This window comes from Oncorhynchus masou, chromosome 22 (assembly GCF_036934945.1).
Source record: "Oncorhynchus masou masou isolate Uvic2021 chromosome 22, UVic_Omas_1.1, whole genome shotgun sequence".
NCBI classification, from domain to species: domain Eukaryota; kingdom Metazoa; phylum Chordata; class Actinopteri; order Salmoniformes; family Salmonidae; genus Oncorhynchus; species Oncorhynchus masou.
Genome location: NC_088233.1, coordinates 24,441,544 through 24,460,666, shown reverse-complemented (window position 1 = coordinate 24,460,666; position 19,123 = coordinate 24,441,544). Strand labels below are relative to the sequence as shown.

At 40.3% G+C, this 19,123-nt stretch overlaps 1 protein-coding gene across 1 annotated transcript in view; it reads left to right on the top strand.

Annotated features, from left to right (window-relative positions):
- The first annotated feature begins 437 nt into the window (after nucleotides 1-437).
- LOC135509231 (furin-like) overlaps nucleotides 438-19,123 on the top strand; it is a 222,699-nt gene continuing 204,013 nt past the window's right edge. Inside the window, exon 1 of the mRNA XM_064929720.1 lies at nucleotides 438-1,230. The gene's annotated coding sequence lies outside the window, so the exon portion shown is untranslated. The remainder of the gene's footprint in view (nucleotides 1,231-19,123) is intronic.

The window sequence follows — 19,123 nt, the reverse complement described above, 5'->3', positions numbered from 1 at the left end:
TATGGTATATTGGCCAAATACCATAAACCCCTGCGCCTTAATGCTTAATAATGGCAGTCAAACAAGTTACATTTACATCCATTGATGGAAAATTATCTCGTGAGTTTAATAAGGTCAAATGATCTTTTCTCTTGCAACATATTAAAATTATTTTATTGCACCTTGTCATAGCTGCCAATAATTATTATTTTGAGGAAAACCTAATTTTGCTTCGAACGTCATTACAAGTTACTATGATATTCCTTCTTAATAAATGTCTCGATAACGTTATGGCAAAAGGGTTTATTGTATACATATGGCAACATCTCTTTTGCGTTGAAAACGTTTTTGGCTAGTTTCAGGACTTTAGAGTAGGTTTTGATAATCATTGTTTTAGAAATGTCAGCTTGCCTGGCAACCCTGCAGAGATATAACAATGAAAATAGTGGAGTGTGGACGTAGCTACTTCCTGTGTTTTTTGCTATTTTATTATAGGTAGCAAAGTGGACAAATATATCAGTTTCCCGTATAAAGAAATGTATAACCTTTTCATAATTTTAGAACATGCATTGAATATATTAGTGTGTTCGAGTAGAGCAGTATGCATATCACGGAACTGTTTTGAACGCCCTAGCTAGCTACATAGAAAAAACAACTGGGTTTTGAAGTACTACTCGTTCGAGACAACGATTAATAAGACGAGGAAAGTCTACTACGAACAAAGTGTAGCAGAGTGTTAGGTGTGACAATATTGCAGTACCAAGGTACACGGGGGACCTTGAGTGTTGTCTGAGTATGTCACACACGTAACTCCACAGAGTTCCTGAGCAACGCCGCGGGAGGAGAGAGCTGTCAACCGGGCAGCTGAGACGTGACGTGGACATTTTATCCGACAAATTGGTGCAAATGTCATAGCCAACGTGTATTGTTTTGCTCTTTGAGGAAAGAGGTTGGAGAGGTATCCCGAAGTGGCGGGGTGGGAGGGAACGAATTAACCAGGGAAGCATATATGGTAATATAAACTACAAGGCAAGAGCGCATTCTCTGGCTTTTATTCCAGTGTTTGACAGAACTGTCGATACTAGATAGCTACTTCACTTACCAAGTTGGAGCTCGGAGTTCGGGGTACGTTGGTGCTATAGCTACACAGGACCAGCTGACTGATGTGACTATGTTTTATTTGATGACATGAAGTCAGCCCTATAACGCTTGCTGATTGAGTGCACGTCCCCATCAAAGAAATAGCTCTTGGTAAGATCTTGGCATAATGTCAAATATTGATTTATTTGTCTGTAGTGTGTGATACATTTATTTGCCTTAAACATAGTTGATTGTTTGTGCGTGTGTGTCAGTGTATGTATTTGGTCCTTCCTTTTATAAATGTTCCTTTGTATAAATGTCTGAATCAGTTTTGTATTGTACATCTGATTTGCACATGTATTGCTGTCTTATTACTATGTTATAGGCGTTTTCTGTAGCCTATGTCATTGATATCAAGATCAGGATTTACAGATGAGCTGACATAATACTACTGGTCTGGATTTAGATGAATATCAAAGAAACAAATACAGTCCTGATTGACAGGATTATAAAGAGAGTCAGGCTTTCTTCTAAAACTGAATTTCTGTGACCCAGCTAATCCCTCTTCTGGTTATTGTATATCTGATTTTTCATGCCACAAGAATCTCAGTAGGGTAAAAACAAGGTCATACATTATTGTAGCATGCAACACCAAAGTGAAGTGTGCAAGAGTTGTACATACGCAGAGCTTTCCCAATAGGATTAACTCCATGACCCAATTTTCACTTTTTAGAGTATATGTTTTGGGTGCTCATCATGTCCAATATTCAGGAGCTCTTGTTTTGTTTGCCTGTGAACTTCTCTTCTGACTGGTTGAACTCGGGGTGTAACTGTTGAACACTTCGACCGGACAATTTCTAGAGTGACCTGAATCCTATTGACATGACACTCACTTGGAAATAGCCTTTATTTAGATGACACAGATCAATAGGGAGGGCCTAGATGTTTTGTTCATCAGTATTAAGGAGGTATAAAGTCAATCATAAGGTAATATAATGAATGGTAAGAGGCTGACATACAATTATCCAGAGGAATGCATTGACCCAGGCTGTGTCAGTGGATTAATGAACTATACAGTACTATGAGCTGGTGGCAGCATTCATTCTATCTTTGTGCATTCGTAAGTAGAGCCAGTCATGAGCTAAGTGGGACTGAAAAATAGTGGGAAATTCAGCAACTTGTCAAGGACAAAGAAAGTTCACTTAAAATTTTTTTTTTCTGTGGGTTTAAAACAAATAATTTGGGGGGGTTCACTACCGTTGTCCTTGAAGAGTTGCTGCATTATTTCTTCCTTTTCAGTTTGCTCCTCTGTACAGTGTGAGCTAAGCTCAGCGAGAGAGAGAGTAGATTGAGTTTTACCTAGTTATGCAGTCTCAGTGACTCACCTTTACTCAGCAGGTCCACACACTGATGAAGAGATCCGAGGTCACTGCCTGCCGTGCGGTGGCCTCTAGCCAGGTGTGTGTGTGTGTGTGCATGTCTGACTATGCTTGCAGTTAGGGTGTTTGTGTGCTTCCCACTGCTGTGATGATCGTTGTTCCACTCCCTGATCATTGTGTGTCTCTAGAGAAGATGTGTGGTGGTATGCTGTGCTTCACTCCTCTGCAGTTCAGTAGAAACTAGGGCTGAGGAATTGGTGCTTTTTGAGGTTGCTTCGGTTTAGGTATAATTATAAAGTAAATCATTTGATTATTTTTTTGAACATGAAATGTTTTATAAAATAAAGGACGTTACAATGATTTTAGAGCTTTTTAATTCAAAAGCCAAAAATAGTGAACATTCAATTGTCAAAATATTGAAGATATTCCATTGTCTCTGTCAGGTCCTGGTTTGGTGGATATCAATTTTTTTTAAATAGGAAATTACTATGAAATAATAAAACATTTCAGTTGTGTATTTTTCTTAGTTTTTATTTGATTACTTATTTGTCTCTTCTCAGCTCAGGCAGTCAGCCAGTCAGGCCATCTAATGTTTTAGTCATCCTATTTAGCTAGCCTGCCTAAGTATGTTGCAGAGCTGTCTGACAAAATAATGTTACTAGTTATTCAAAGTAAATAAGGTATACTTTTATGAACTGCATCTGTCCCTGTGGATGTTGTGTTGTGTACATTCCTCTCTCATGCGGTGTATGCGGTCTGTGTGTATCTGACCTAACGAAGCAGGCGCAAAAGTGTATCCGTCCAGAGATCTGTAGACAATTACAAGACAATCATGTCTATGCCCTTACAATGGGAGTCGTTGTCTCAAAGGCGTGAAGACACGCTTTGTCCAAAATATACCTATATAAATGCATTGGGCTTATTTTGGAAAGCTTTTGGCGAGAGTGAAACCTCTCGCTTCACCTCTTCCTCTCTGATCCGTCAATGAGCCAGAAAAAGCTGGTGCAATGGATTATGGTCAATGTGGTTATTTACCACGTTTCTGCGCTGAACTAGTTTGAATATTTGCTTAATAAAAACTACAACTCCCTTTAGCCCAGCGTCCCACATAGTTCACTTTATTTCTCAGATTTCTCTCGAGAATGATTTGATTTCTCTGAAGAGAAACAAAATGGATTTCAGGTAGTTAAACCAACGTCGGCCAATTAGCTCTTTAATAACAGAAAAAAAAGATGGTTAATCTCTCAGCACTAGTAGAAACTCCTTGAATATAAGCCTTTCTAAGATTAAGTCGTTCAGAGCTGGGTAGATGTCATGGTAACAAACTATAGTTTTGGCAAGTTGGTTAGAACATCTGCTTTGTGCATGACAAGTCATTTTTCCAATAATTGTTTACAGACAGATTATTGCATTTATAATTCACTCTATCACAATTCCAGTGGGTCAGAAGTTTACATACACTAACTTGACTGTGCCTTTAAACAGCTTGGAAAATTCCAGGGAATTATGTCATGGCTTTAGAAGTTTCTGATAGGCTGATTGACATAATTTGAGTCAATTGGAGGTGTACCTGTGGATGTATTTCATGGACTACCTTCAAATGCAGTGCCTCTTTGCTTGACATCATGGGAAAATCAAAATAAATCAGCCAATACCTCAGAAACAAAATTGTAGAACTCCGCAAGTCTGGTTCATCCTTGGGAGCAATTTCCAAATGCCTGAAGTTACCACGTTCATCTGTACAAAAATAGTTTGCAAGTATAAACACCATGGGACACGCAGCCGTCAATACCGCTCAGGAAGAAGATGTGTTCTGTCTCCTAGAGATGGACGTACTTTTGTGCAAAAAGTGCAAATCTATCCCAGAACAACAGCAAAGGACCTTGTGAAGATGCTGGAGGAAACAGGTACAAAAGTATCTATATCCACAGTAAAACGAGTCCTATATCGACATAACCTGAAAGGAGGCTCAGCAAGGAAGAAGACATTGCTCCAAAACCGCCATAAAAAAAGCCAGACTACGGTTTGCAACTGCATAGATCGTACTTTTTAACCATAATGACCATTGTTATGTTTGGAAGAAAAAGGGGGCGGCTTGCAAACCGAAGAACACCATCCCAACCATGAAGCACGGGGGTGGCAGCATCATGTTGTTGGGGTGTTTTGCTGCAGGAGGGACTGGTGCACTTCTCAAATAGATGGCGTCATGAGGAAGGAAAATTATGTGGATATATTGAAGCAACATCTCAAGACATCAGTCAGAAGGCTAAAGCTTGGTCGCAAATGAGTCTTCCTAATGGACAATGTCTCCAAGCATACTTCCAAAGTTGTGGCAAAATGGCTTACGGACAACAAAGTCAAGGTATTGGAGTGGCCATCACAAAGACCTGACCTCAATCCTAGAGAGATTTGTGGGCAGAACTGAAAAAGCGTGTGTGAGCAAGGAGGCCTAAAATCCTAACTCAGTTACACCAGCTCTGTCAGGAGGAATGGGCCAAAATGCACTTATTGTTGGAAGCTTGTGGAAGGCTACCCGAAATGTTTGACCCAAGTTAAACAATTTAAAGACAATGCTACCAAATACTAATTGAGTGTATGTAAACTTCTGACTTTAGGCTACTCATTCTCATCAACAGGAGATTGTTTATTGTTACTCGCTTGTATCATTTTACAAAATCAGCCTGGGGTCAGCCTGTCCGTGCTCAGACCATACGCCGTACACTGCATCAAATTGGTCTGCATGGCTGTCGTACCAGAAGGAAGCCTCTTCTAAAGGTGATGCACAAGAAAGTCCACAAACAGTTTGCTGAAGACAAGCAGACTAAGGACATGGATTACTGGAACCATGTCCTGTGGTCTGATGAGACCAAGATAAACTTATTTGGTTCAGATGGTGTCAAGTGTGTGTGGCAGCAACCAGGTGAGGAGTCCAAAGACAAGTGTGTCTTGCCTACAGTCAAGCATGGTGGTGGGAGTGTCATGGTCTGGGGCTGCATGGGTGCTGCCGGCACTGGGGAGCTACAGTTCATTGAGGGAACCATGAATGCCAACATGTACTGTGACATACTGAAGCAGAGCATGATCCCCCTCCCTTCAGAGACTGGGCCGCAGGGCAGTATTCCAACATGATAACGACCCCAAACACACCTCCAAGACGACCACTGCCTTGCTAAAGAAGCTGAGGGTAAAAGTGATGGACTGGCCAAGCATGTCTCCAGACCTAAACCCTATTGAGCATCTGTGGGGCATCCTCAAACGGAAGGTGGAGGAGTGCAAGGACTCTAACATCCACCAGCTCCGTGATGTCGTCATGGAGGAGGACTCCAGTGGCAACCTGTGATGATGGTGGCCACACAAAATATTGACACTTTGGGCCCAATTTGGACATTTTCACTTACGGGTGTACTCACTTTTGTTGCCAGCGGTTTATACATTAATGGCTGCGTGTTGAGTTATTTAAGGGGACAGCAAATTTACACTGTTATACAAGCTGTACACTCACTACTTTCCATTGTAGCAAAGTGTCATTTCTTCAGTGTTGTCACATGAAAAGATATACTCAAATATTTACAAAAATGTGAGGGGTGTACTCACAGTTTGTGATATACTGTATGTAAGAATGCTTTTCATCGACTACAGGTCAGCATTTAACACCATAGTACCCTCCAAACTCATCAATATGCTCGAGACCCTGGGCTGTGCAACCCTCGACCCCGCCCTGTGCACCTGGGTCCTGGACTTTCTGATGGGACGCCCCCAGATGGTGAGGGTAGGAAACAACATCTCCACCCTGCGGATCCTCAACACTGGGTGCACAAGGGTGTGTTCTCAGGCCCCTCCTGTACTCCCAGTTCATCCATGACTGTGTGGCCATGCACACCTCCAACTCAATCATCAAGTTGGCAGACGACACTACAGTGGTAGGCTTGATTACCAACAACGACGAGACGGCCTACAGGGACGAGGTGAGGGCCCTCGGAGTGTGGTGTCAGGAAAATAACTTCACACTCAGCGTCAACAAAACAAAGGAGATGATTGTGGTCTTCAGGAAACAGCAGAGGGAGCACCCCCCTATCCACATCGACCTGACAGTAGTGAAGAAGGTGGAAAGTTTTAAGTACCTCGGTGTACACATCACGGGACAACCTGAAATGGTCCACCAACACAGACAGCGTGGTGAAGAAGGCGCAACAGTGCCTCTTCAACCTCTGGAGGCTTAAGAAATTTGTCTTATCACCAAAAACACTGACAAACTTTTACAGATGCACAATCGAGAGCATTCTGTCGGCAACTGCTCCGCCCACAACAGTAAGGCTCTCCAGAGGGTAGTGAGGTCTGCACAACGCACCACCAGGGATAAACTACCTGCCCTGCAGGACACCTACACCACCCGGTGTCACAGGAAGGCCAAAAAGATCATCAAGGACAACAACCACCCAAGCCACTGCCTGTTCACCCCGCTATCATCCAGAAGTACATGTGCATCAAAGCTGTGACCGAGAGACTGAAAAACAGCTTCTATCTCAAGGCCATCAGACTGTTAAACAGCCATCACTAACATTGAGTGTCTGCTGCCAACATACTGACTCAAATCTCTAACCACTTTAATAATTAAAAATTGGATGTAATAAATGTATCACGAGTCACTTTAAACAATGCCACTTTATATAATGTTTACATACCCGACATTACTCATCTCATATGTATATACTGTACTCTATACCATCTACTGCATCTTGCCTATGCTGTTCGGCCATCGCTCATCCATATATTTATATGTACATATTCTTATTCATTCCTTTACACTTGTGTGTAAAAGGTAATTGCTGTGAAATTGTTAGATTACTTGTTAGATATTACTGCATGGTCAGAACTAGAAGCACAAGCATTTCGATACACTCGCATAAACATTTGCTAACCATGTGTGTGTGAACAATAACATGACCAATCAATTGGTCGAAAGAACAGACGATTCTCGTTGAGCAAGATTTGTTTCGGGACAGCCCTAGGTTCTACACACACATTCAGGTGTGCAAGCTAAAGAGAGAGAGTGTAAATTACAGAGCAGAGGGGAAGGAGAAAATCAAATCACTCCCCTGGATGTCACCCTGTATAGCCACAGTGTTCCTGAGCTCATTAGAAACAGAGCTGAACCTCAAGAGTGGGGGGGGGGGGTCTGACAGAGAAGGCGAAAGAGGGAGAGAGCGAGAGAAATAGAGAGAGGAGCAAACACACAAAATGATGCAACTAACATTCTCTCTCTCTCCACCCTGTCTCCTTTAGTCTACTACAGTGATGGACAAAAGCCTCAGATCAGATTAAAACAGCCCTTCCCTTCCATTAGATAGCTTCATTCCAGAATGAACGTCAAACTGTCAAAATTAGATATACTGTAGGTGCTCATTACTGGACTGAAATGAGAAGAGGCTGAAACGAATGGGGCAAGCATTCCAATAAAATGACATTTCTGATAATTATCATTAACAGTGCTTGCTGAAACATCTGTATACTAATGACAGACCTGCAAGTCTGGCTCCCTGAAACTGTGATACAGCCCATTACTGTGATCAGGGTACAATGAACAATTTGTTAATTTCTTCTCGTACCTCAATGAGGCTGCTATCCTAGAAGATAAAGTAGACTAGACCTAAAGGCATTTCTGTTCTGCTTAAAATGAACATTTGCTGATTCATTCTTTGAATTAAGCTATTATGTTTATTGTTTGTTTCCTAAGAAACAACTGACTTTCAAAAAGGAAGACACAGCTTGCATACATCCTGTAGTATTAAGAAAAACAGAGCAAGCATTTCAATACTCACCAGGGCTATACATTAGCTGGAGCTCCCAAATTTAAAAAATATTTAGTACCAGAAAAAGAGATTGATTAAAATGTATTTGATTTAGATATAGCCTACATTAGTCCAATATTAGTCTGATTAATCAGGCTTTTATACACAATTAATTGGTACAGTGCCTTGCGAAGGTATTCGGCCCCCTTGAACTTTGCGACCTTTTGCCACATTTCAGGCTTCAAACATAAAGATATAAAACTGTATTTTTTTGTGAAGAATCAACAACAAGTGGGACACAATCATGAAGTGGAACGACATTTATTGGATATTTCAAACATCACTCCCCAATTTTTTAACTGTAAAAATCAAAAACTGTGAGTATTGTTTTTGGTTATGGTGTTTGAAAAAAGCTGTTGTTTTGTAGCTTAGGGTGTTTTTGAATACTTATTGTTTCTTTTTCCAGGCCCCTTTTCCTGCTCCCCCATTACCGTGTGTTTATAAAATAACCTAGAGTTTGACGGTAGATTTCAGTTGTCGTGCTTATTTCAGAGTTCACACTTTTCCTTTGTCACAATAATAATTTGCATGAGTTACGAGTCTCATTAATCCCCCCTAGACTGTCAAAATTATTCGGGATATGTCCCCTTAAGTTATTCTTTTGATTTGAAATCACTTTGTTAAAGCGCGCCACCTTTTGCTGCGATTACAGCTGTAAGTCGCTTGGGGTATGTCTCTATCAGTTTTGCACATTGAGAGACTGACATTTTTTACCATTCCTCCTTGCAAAACAGCACGAGCTCAGTGAGGTTGGATGGAGAGCATTTGTGAACAGCAGTTTTCAGTTCTTTCCACAGATTCTCAATTGGATTCAGGTCTGGACTTTGACTTGGCCATTCTAACACCTGGATATGTTTATTTTTGAACCATTCCATTGTAGATTTTGCTTTATGTTGTGGATCATTGTCTTGTTGGAAGACAAATCTCCGTCCCAGTCTCAGGTCTTTTGCAGACTCCATCAGGTTTTCTTCCAGAATGGTCCTGTATTTGGCTCCATCCATCTTCCCATCAAATTTAACCATCTTCCCTGTCCCTGCTGAAGAAAAGCAGGCCCAAAACCATGATGCTGCCACCACCGTGTTTGACAGTGGAGATGGTGTGTTCAGGGTGATGAGCTGTGTTGCTTTTACGCCAAACATAACGTTTTGAAATTGTTGCCAAAAAGTTCCATTTTGGTTTCATCTGACCAGAGCACCTTCTTCCACATGTTTGATGTGTCTCCCAGGTGGCTTGTGGCAAACTTTAAACAACACTTTTTATGGATATCTTTAAGAAATGGCTTTCTTCTTGCCACTCTTCCATAAAGGCCAGATTTGTGCAATATACGACTGATTGTTGTCCTATGGACAGAGTCTCCCACCTCAGCTGTAGATCTCTGCATTTCATCCCGAGTGATCATGGGCCTCTTGGCTGCATCTCTGATCAGTCTTCTCCTTGTATGAGCTGAAAGTTTAGAGGGACGGCCAGGTCTTGGTAGATTTGCAGTGGTCTGATACTCCTTCCATTTCAATATTATTGCTTGCACAGTGCTCCTTGGGATGTTTAAAGCTTGGGAAATCTTTTTGTATCCAAATCCGGCTTTAAACTTCTTCACAACTGTATCTCGGACCTGCCTGGTGTGTTCCTTGTTCTTCATGATGCTCTCTGCGCTTTTAACATTTTACATTACATTTAAGTCATTTAGCAGACGCTCTTATCCAGAGCGACTTACAAATTGGTGAATTCACCTTCTGACATCCAGTGGAACAGCCACTTTACAATAGTGCATCTAAATCATTAAGGGGGGGTGAGAAGGATTACTTATCCTATCCTAGGTATTCCTTGAAGAGGTGGGGTTTCAGGTGTCTCCGGAAGGTGGTGATTGACTCCGCTGTCCTGGCGTCGTGAGGGAGTTTGTTCCACCATTGGGGGGCCAGAGCAGCGAACAGTTTTGACTGGGCTGAGCGGGAACTGTACTTCCTCAGTGGTAGGGAGGCGAGCAGGCCAGAGGTGGATGAACGCAGTGCCCTTGCTTGGGTGTAGGGCCTGATCAGAGCCTGGAGGTACTGCGGTGCCGTTCCCCTCACAGCTCCGTAGGCAAGCACCATGGTCTTGTAGCGGATGCGAGCTTCAACTGGAAGCCAGTGGAGAGAGCGGAGGAGCGGGGTGACGTGAGAGAACTTGGGAAGGTTGAACACCAGACGGGCTGCGGCGTTCTGGATGAGTTGTAGGGGTTTAATGGCACAGGCAGGGAGCCCAGCCAACAGCGAGTTGCAGTAATCCAGACGGGAGATCACAAGTGCCTGGATTAGGACCTGCGCCGCCTCCTGTGTGAGGCAGGGTCGCACTCTGCGGATATTGTAGAGCATGAACCTACAGGAACGGGCCACCGCCATGATGTTGGTTGAGAACGACAGGGTGTTGTCCAGGATCACGCCAAGGTTCTTAGCGCTCTGGGAGGAGGACACAATGGAGTTGTCAACCGTGATGGCGAGATCATGGAACGGGCAGTCCTTCCCCGGGAGGAAGAGCAGCTCCGTCTTGCCGAGGTTCAGCTTGAGGTGGTGATCCGTCATCCACACTGATATGTCTGCCAGACATGCAGAGATGCGATTCGCCACCTGGTCATCAGAAGGGGGAAAGGAGAAGATTAATTGTGTGTCGTCTGCATAGCAATGATAGGAGAGACCATGTGAGGTTATGACAGAGCCAAGTGACTTGGTGTATAGCGAGAATAGGAGAGGGCCTAGAACAGAGCCCTGGGGGACACCAGTGGTGAGAGCGCGTGGCGAGGAGACAGATTCTCGCCACGCCACCTGGTAGGAGCGACCTGTCAGGTAGGACGCAATTTTAACGGACCTCTGAGACTATCACAGTGCAGGTGCATTTATACGGAGACTTGATTACACACAGGTGGATTGTATTTATCATCATTATTCATTTAGGTCAACATTGGATCATTCAGAGATCCTCACTGAACTGCTGGAGAGAGTTTGCTGCACTGAAAGTAAAGGCGTCCAATTTTTCAGTTTTTGATTTGTTAAAAAAGTTTGAAATATTCAAAAAATGTCGTTCCACTTCATGATTGTGTCGCACTTGTTGTTGATTCTTCACAAAAAAATACAGTTTTATATCTTTATGTTTGAAGCCTGAAATGTGGCAAAAGGTCGCAAAGTTCAAGGGGGCCGAATACTTTCGCAAGGCACTGTATATACACCCTGAGAAACCTGTGTGCAAAATTTTGTAAATGTTCCTTATTGAGAAATCATGTGACTAAACTGAATAAAAATAAGAAACTACACTATGAAACAAAGATAAATTAAATAAAGAATGATAGTAAGAAGTTTTGGGGCACCTTAAATGAAATTCTGGGGAAAAAGGCAAACTCAGCTTCATCATTCACTGAATCAGATGGCTCATTCATCACAAAACCAACTGATATTGCCAACTTCTTTAATATTTTTTTAATTGGCAAGATTAGCAAACTTTAGGCATGACATAACAGCAACAAATGCTGACACTACACATCCAAGTACATCTGACCAAATTACGAAAGACAAGAGTTGTAATTTTAAATTCCATAAAGTTAGTGTGGAAGAGGTGAAAAAATGATTGTTGTCTATCAACAATGACAAGCCACCGGGGTCTGACAACTTGGATGGAAAATTACTGAGGATAATAGCGGAAAATATTGCCACTCCTATTTGCCATATTTTCATTTTAAGCCTACTAGAAAGTGTGTGCCCTCAGGTTTGGAGGGAAGCAAAAGTCATTCCGCTACCTAAGAATAGTAAAGCCCCCTTCACTGGCTCAAATAGCCGACCAATCAGCCTGTTACCAACCCTTAGTAAACTTTTGGAAAAAATGTGTTTGACCAGATACAATGCTATTTTACAGTAAACAAGTTGACAACAAAGTTTCAGCATGCTCATTGAGAAGGACATTCAACAAGCACAGCACTTACACAAATGACTGATGATTGGTTGAGAGAAATTGATGATAAAAAGAGTGTGGGGGCTGTTTTGTTAGACTTCAGAGCGGCTTTTGACATGATCAATCATAGTCTGCTGCTGGCAGAACTTATGTGTTATGGCTTTACACCCTGCTATATTGTGGATAAATAGGTACCTGTCTAACAGAACACAGAGGGTGTTATTTAATGGAAACCTCTCCAACATAATCCAGGTAGAATCAGGAATTCACCAAGGCAGCTATCTAGCCCCATTACTTTTTTCAAACTTTACTAATGAATTGCCACTGGCTTTGAGGAAAGTCATAGTGTCTATGTACAGTGGGGCAAATAAGTATTTAGTCAGCCACCAATTGTGCATGTTCTCCCACTTAAAAAGATGAGAGGCCTGAAATTTTCATCATATGTACATTTCAACTATGACAGACAAAATGAGAAAAAAAAAATTCAGAAAATCACATTGTAGGATTTTTAATGAATTTATTTGCAAATTATGGTGGAAAATAAGTATTTGGTCAATAACACAAGTTTATCTCAATACTTTGTTATATACCCTTTGTTGGCAATGACAGAGGTCAAATGTTTTCTGTAAGTCTTCACAAGGTTTTCACACACTGTTGGTGGTATTTTGGCCCATTCCTCCATGCAGATCTCCTCTAGAGCAGTGATGTTTTGGGGCTGTTGCTGGGAAACACGGACTTTCAACTCCCTCCAAAGATTTTCTATGGGGTTGACATCTGGAGACTGGCTAGGCCACTCCAGGACCTTGAAATGCTTCTTACGAAGCCACTCCTTCGTTGCCCGGGCGGTGTGTCTGGGATCATTGTCATGCTGAAATACCCAGCCATGTTTCATCTTCAATGCCCTTGCTGATGGAAGGAGGTTTTCACTCAAAATCTCACGATACATGGCCCCATTCATTCTTTCCTTTACACGGATCAGTCGTCCTGGTCCCTTTGCAGAAAAACAGCCCCAAAACATGATGTTTCCACCCCCATGCTTCACAGTAGGTATGGTGTTCTTCGGATGCAACTCAGCATTCGTTGTCCTCCAAACACGATGAGTTGAGTTTTTACCAAAAAGTTATATTTTGGTTTCATCTCACCATATCACATTCTCCCAATCTTCTTCTGGATCATCCAAATGCTCTCTAGCAAACTTCAGATGGGCCTGGACATGAACTGGCTTAAGCAGTGGAACACGTCTGGCACTGCAGGATTTGAGTCCCTGGCGGCGTAGTGTGTTACTGATGGTAGGCTTTGTTACTTTGGTTTCAGCTCTCTGCAGGTCATTCACTAGGTCCCCCCGTGTGGTTCTGGGATTTTTGCTCACCGTTCTTGTGACCATTTTGACCCCATGGGGTGAGATCTTGCGTGGAGCCCCAGATCGAGGGAGATTATCAGTGGTCTTGTATGTCTTCCATTTCCTAATAATTGCTCCCACAGTTGATTTCTTCAAACCAAGCTGCTTACCTATTGCAAATTCAGTCTTCACAGCCTGGTGCAGATCTACAATTTTGTTTCTGGTGTCCTTTGACAGCTCTTTGGTCTTGGCCATAGTGGAGTTTGGAGTGTGACTGTTTGAGGTTGTGGACAGGTGTCTTTTATACTGATAACAAGTTCATACAGGTGCCATTAATACAGGTAACGGGTGGACGACAGAGGAGCCTCTTAAAGAAGTTACAGGTCTGTGAGAGCCAGAAATCTTGCTTGTTTGTAGGTGACCAAATTCAAATTTTCCACCATAATTTGCAAATAAATTAATTAAGAATCCTCAATGTGATTTTCTGGATTTTTTTTATCTTCTCATTTTGTCTGTCATAGTTGAAGTGTACCTATGATGAAAATTACAGGCCTCTCTCATCTTTTTAAGTGGGAGAACTAGCACAATTGGTGGCTCACTAAATACTTTTTTTGCCCCACTGTATGTGGATGACTCAACACTATACTGTACATGTCAGCAACTACAGTGACTGAAATGACTTCAACACTTAACAAAGAGTTGAAGTTAGTTTAAGAGTGTGTGGTAAGGAATAACTCAGTCCTAAAAATTTCTAAAACTAAAAGTATTGTATTTGGGACAAATCATTCACTATACCCTAAACCTCAACTAAATCTTATAATAAATAATGTGGAAATTGAGCAAGTTGAGGTGACTAAACTGCTTGGAGTTACCTTGGATTGTAAACTGTCATGATCAAAACATATTGATACAACAGTAGCTAAGATGTGGAGATGTCTGGCCACGATAAGGCGCTGCTCTGCCTTGACAGCACTATCAACAAGGCAGGTCCTACAGGCCCTAGTTTTGTAGCACCTGGACTACTGTTCAGTCGTGTGGTCAGGTGCCGCAAAAAAGGAAAATTGCAATTGGTTAAGACAGGACAACACAGAACGCCCTTGGATGTACACAGAGAGCTAATTTTAATAATATGCATGTCAATCTCTCATGTCAATACCTCAACATGTCAATACCTCAAATATAATTTTATTCAACATTCTGGCTTGTAAAGACTTTTGCGTCTTTTTTACAAAGACTTGTTTCAGACTGTAACCATGGTAGCAGTCTGATTTTTAGGCAAGGCCAATATCTGAATTCTACTTTTGAAATACCTCTCCTGGATTAGCTATCCAGGAGCCCCTTTCCCTTCTTACAATGCCATCTTAAAACATACTGGTCAAGTTAACAAGTTGTTATCCAGCTAATGTCGAAAAACCTGAATGTATTTGCATTGTGATTGGTCCCTGAACCCCAGGACTCTATTTTGAAATAAATAAAAGCCTCCTTAAAGGTGCAATAACAAAGCGGCACCCCCTGTTTCTGTAAAAAGCTGAGGAATGACAGTGAGTGACTGTGTGACTAGCACCCATTGTCTCTCTCCTCCCTGCTGTAGCAACCACCACAGAACCATGTTGACTGAAAGTTCTGTTACTGAAATCCCTAATTTGTTTGGGAAAAATATTCCCTATTCTCTCAACCCTTGCTCTCTTTACGTGACACATGTATGCATTACATGCAAATTACCAATAGTGCCTGACCTATAGCATATCATAATCACACTAATAAACCCCAAACACTGTAGTACATGTAACAGAAAAGTGGATGCAGATGACATGACAAAAAAATCAAAATGGGGGAATGTTTGGTCACTATACTGGGAGGTAAACGGGAAGTCAATGTGTGGAATAAATTTGGACTAATTGTGGAAAATATGTAAAGAAAAATAAGTTAAGGAGCAAGTGCTGACCGTTTGGAACAACATCAACAACGCAAAATTGTTTTTTAGAGACCATGCAATTCAGTACTCATTTATAAAACAAAAGCAACTTAGATCAAAAGAGTCCATATTAACAAAGGAAATTGAAGGACTAACAGTACAGTTTGATAGCAATAAAAATCTGTAACATAGAGGCTCAGAGTAAGTTAGAGGAAAAACAAAAAGAAATGGAGGAACTTATTCAAGAAAGATCCAGGGTAATATATTATAAAAATGAAGCGAACTGGATGGAATATGGGGGAAAATGCACCAAATTATTTTTCAATTTTCAATATAGAAATGCTGCCAAAAAAAAGTATTGAAACTTGTTACAAATGATGGAGTCACGCATGATTCACCGAATTATATTTCGAAAGAGGGAGTAAAGTACTTTAAGAATATGTTTTCGTATCAGTCTCCTCCATCTCCACTAACCGAAGCTAATTGTATGGCTTTTTTTCCTAATAATAATAATGTAAAATGAACATCTGTGCAGAAAGACTCATGTGAAGGCCAAATTACAGAGGAGGAACTTCTTGATGCAATTAAAGCCTTTACGCTGGGAAAACTACAGGGCTGGATTGGCATACCAGTGGAAGTATACCAAACTTTGTTGGGTATACTCAGAGGACCATTATTAGCATGTTTTAACCACTCCTATATAAATGGCAGTTTATCGGACAACCAACAAGAAGGTCTGATATCATTATTACTGAAACAGGACCAAGTGGTATATATAAATTTAATAAATTGGAGGCCTCGTAGACTTCAGTGTTGTGATGCAAAAATCCTATCTAAATGCTTAGAGTTTAAAAAACTATTGTCAGATAGTATTCATCCTAATCAGATTTTTTTTACATGGATGATACATTGGAGATAATATAAGACAAGTACTGGAAACAATAGAATACTATGAAATATCGGGGACACCAGGCCTGGTTTTCATAGCTGAGGCTTTTGATAAAGTATGGCTGGAGTTTATATATAAATGACTAGAATATTTCAATTTTGGGGAATCTCTTTTATTAAATGGGTTAAAGTTATGTATAGTAACCCTATGTGTAAAATAGTAAATAATGGCTACATCTCAGAAAGTTTTAAACTGTCTAGAGGAGTAAAACAAGGTTGTCCATTATCGGCATATCTATTTATTATTGCCATCGAAATGTTAGCTGTTAAAATTAGATCCAACAATAATATTAAGGGATTAGCAATCCGTGGCTTAAAAACAAAGGTGTCATTGTACGTTGATGATTCATGTTTTCTTTTAAAACCATAATTATAATCCCTCCACGGCCTTATAGAGGATCTAGATACTTTTGCTAACCTCTGGATTAAAACCAAATTATGATGTGACATATTACGCATTTGATCACTAAAACATTTTTTTTTACAGTACCGTGTAGTTTACCAATAAAATGGTCTGATGGGGATGTGGACATATTCAGTATACAAATCCCAAAAGAAAGTAATGATCTCACTCCAATACATTTTTATAGAAAGTTAGCAAAAATAGATAAGTTCTTGCTACCATGGAAAGGAAAATACCTGTCTATTGTGGAAAAATCACCCTGATTAACTCTTTAGTCATATCACAGTTTACCTATTTGCTTATGGTTTTCCCTACAACTAGTGACCTGCTTTTTAAATTATATGAACAAAAAAGATTCAATTTGATTTGGAATGGCAAGCCAGACAAAATTAAAAGGGCCTATTTATATAACGAATATGAATTCGGATGGCAGACATTATTAAATATTTGAGCATTAGACCTCTTACTACAGGTATCAGTCATACAAAAGTTATACTTAAATCCAAACTGGTTCTGTAGTAAATTGGTAAGAACAGCTCTCTAATAAATTGGTAGGAACATCTCACCCCATGTACAAGAATGGTCTTTTTCCATTTATTCAGATTACAACTGCTCACTTTCAGTTTGAAAAGGAAATAATCTCCAAAATATAGTTATTTTTTAAACAAGTCTTAGAAAGTTGGTTGCAATTTCAGTTTAATCCACCTGAAAAGACAGAACAAATCATACAGAAAATACTGTGGTTAAACTCAAATATACTAACTGCTAAAAAAATATATTTTTTTTATTTTTTGGTGGATTTTTTTTTAATGTATAATTTTAGTGAATAATATCAGAAATAGGACTGGTGGAGTTGTGTCACACATGCAGCTAACACAGACATATGGAAATGTCTGCTCTACCCAAAATTACAACAAACTAATTGCAGCATTACCACAAAAATGGAAAAGGCAAGTAGAAGGGGAATTAAGTAAGGAACTTTTCTGTCTGCCCTGCATTAAAGAACATAAAAGTTTAAATAAATGTGTGATAAATAAAAACATATACCAATTTCGTTTATGGACCAAAAAATTGACAGCTGTGCCATATAAATTGCAAAATAGTTGGAAAGAGATTTTCGATGTACCCATTCCATGGCACATGGTTTATGAATTGACATGCAAAACAAATTCGAATTTTTCTATTTAAATTACTATACAAAATTATTGCAACCAATAGAATATTATATATATGGCGATACAATCTTCCCAGCCAGCTCTGCAGATTTTGCTGTGAGGAGGCAGAGTCATTAGATCATTTATTTTGGTACTGTCCATATGAACTTGTTTTTGGTCACAGGTCCAGGAATGGCTGAAGAATTGCAACATTTGCCCAGAACTAATGTTGCGGTTAGCAATACTGGGTGATTTGAAAAGTCATAGTCAATCAATCAATAATATAATAATTATTTTAGCAAAAATGTTTATCTTTAACAGTCTGTAGAAGCCATGAGAGTTGAAAGGTTCAGTACTTTTGTGAAGCATCACAGCACAGTTGAAAAATATATGGCAAATAGAAATCCAAAATGGATGATGTTAAGAGATAGATGGGAGGGATTGAATGGAGCTGAAGTGTGGGACTAATAACAAGATAACCAATGTAAAACATATGGGGTCTGAAAAATGAATATAGATTCAGAAATGTAGTGAAATAGCACAGTTACAAATCGAAATCAAACTGAATGGACATCATAATTAGAGGAAGGACTAAAAACAAACAAAATATAACTATTGTAAAATAGATTGTGTCTGTAAATTGTGTATAATATGTATAAACTGAAGGTAGAAGCCTAACACTGAACCAAAACCGGCTGCGCGCGTGCGACATCGTGTGCCATCGTGCATACATTTATTTTGTCCCCCTACACCAAACGCGATCACCACACGCAGGTTAAAATATCAAAACAAACTCTGAACCAATTACATTAATTTGGGCACAGGTCGAAAAGCATTAAACATGTATGGCAATTTAGCTAGCTAGCTTGCACATGCTAGCTAATTTGTCATATTTAGCTAGCTTGCTGTTGCTAGCTAATTTGTCCTGGGATATGAACATTGAGTTGTTATTTTACCTGAAATGCACAAGGTCCTCTTACTCCGACAATTAATCCACACATAAAACCGAATCGTTTCTAGTCATCTCTCTCCTTCCAGGCTTTTTCATCTTTGAACTTATATGGTGATTGGCATCTAAACTTTCATAGTATTACCACGACAACCGGCAAAAAAGTTTGCCTTTAAATCACCCACATGGGTATAACCAATGAGGAGATGGCACGTT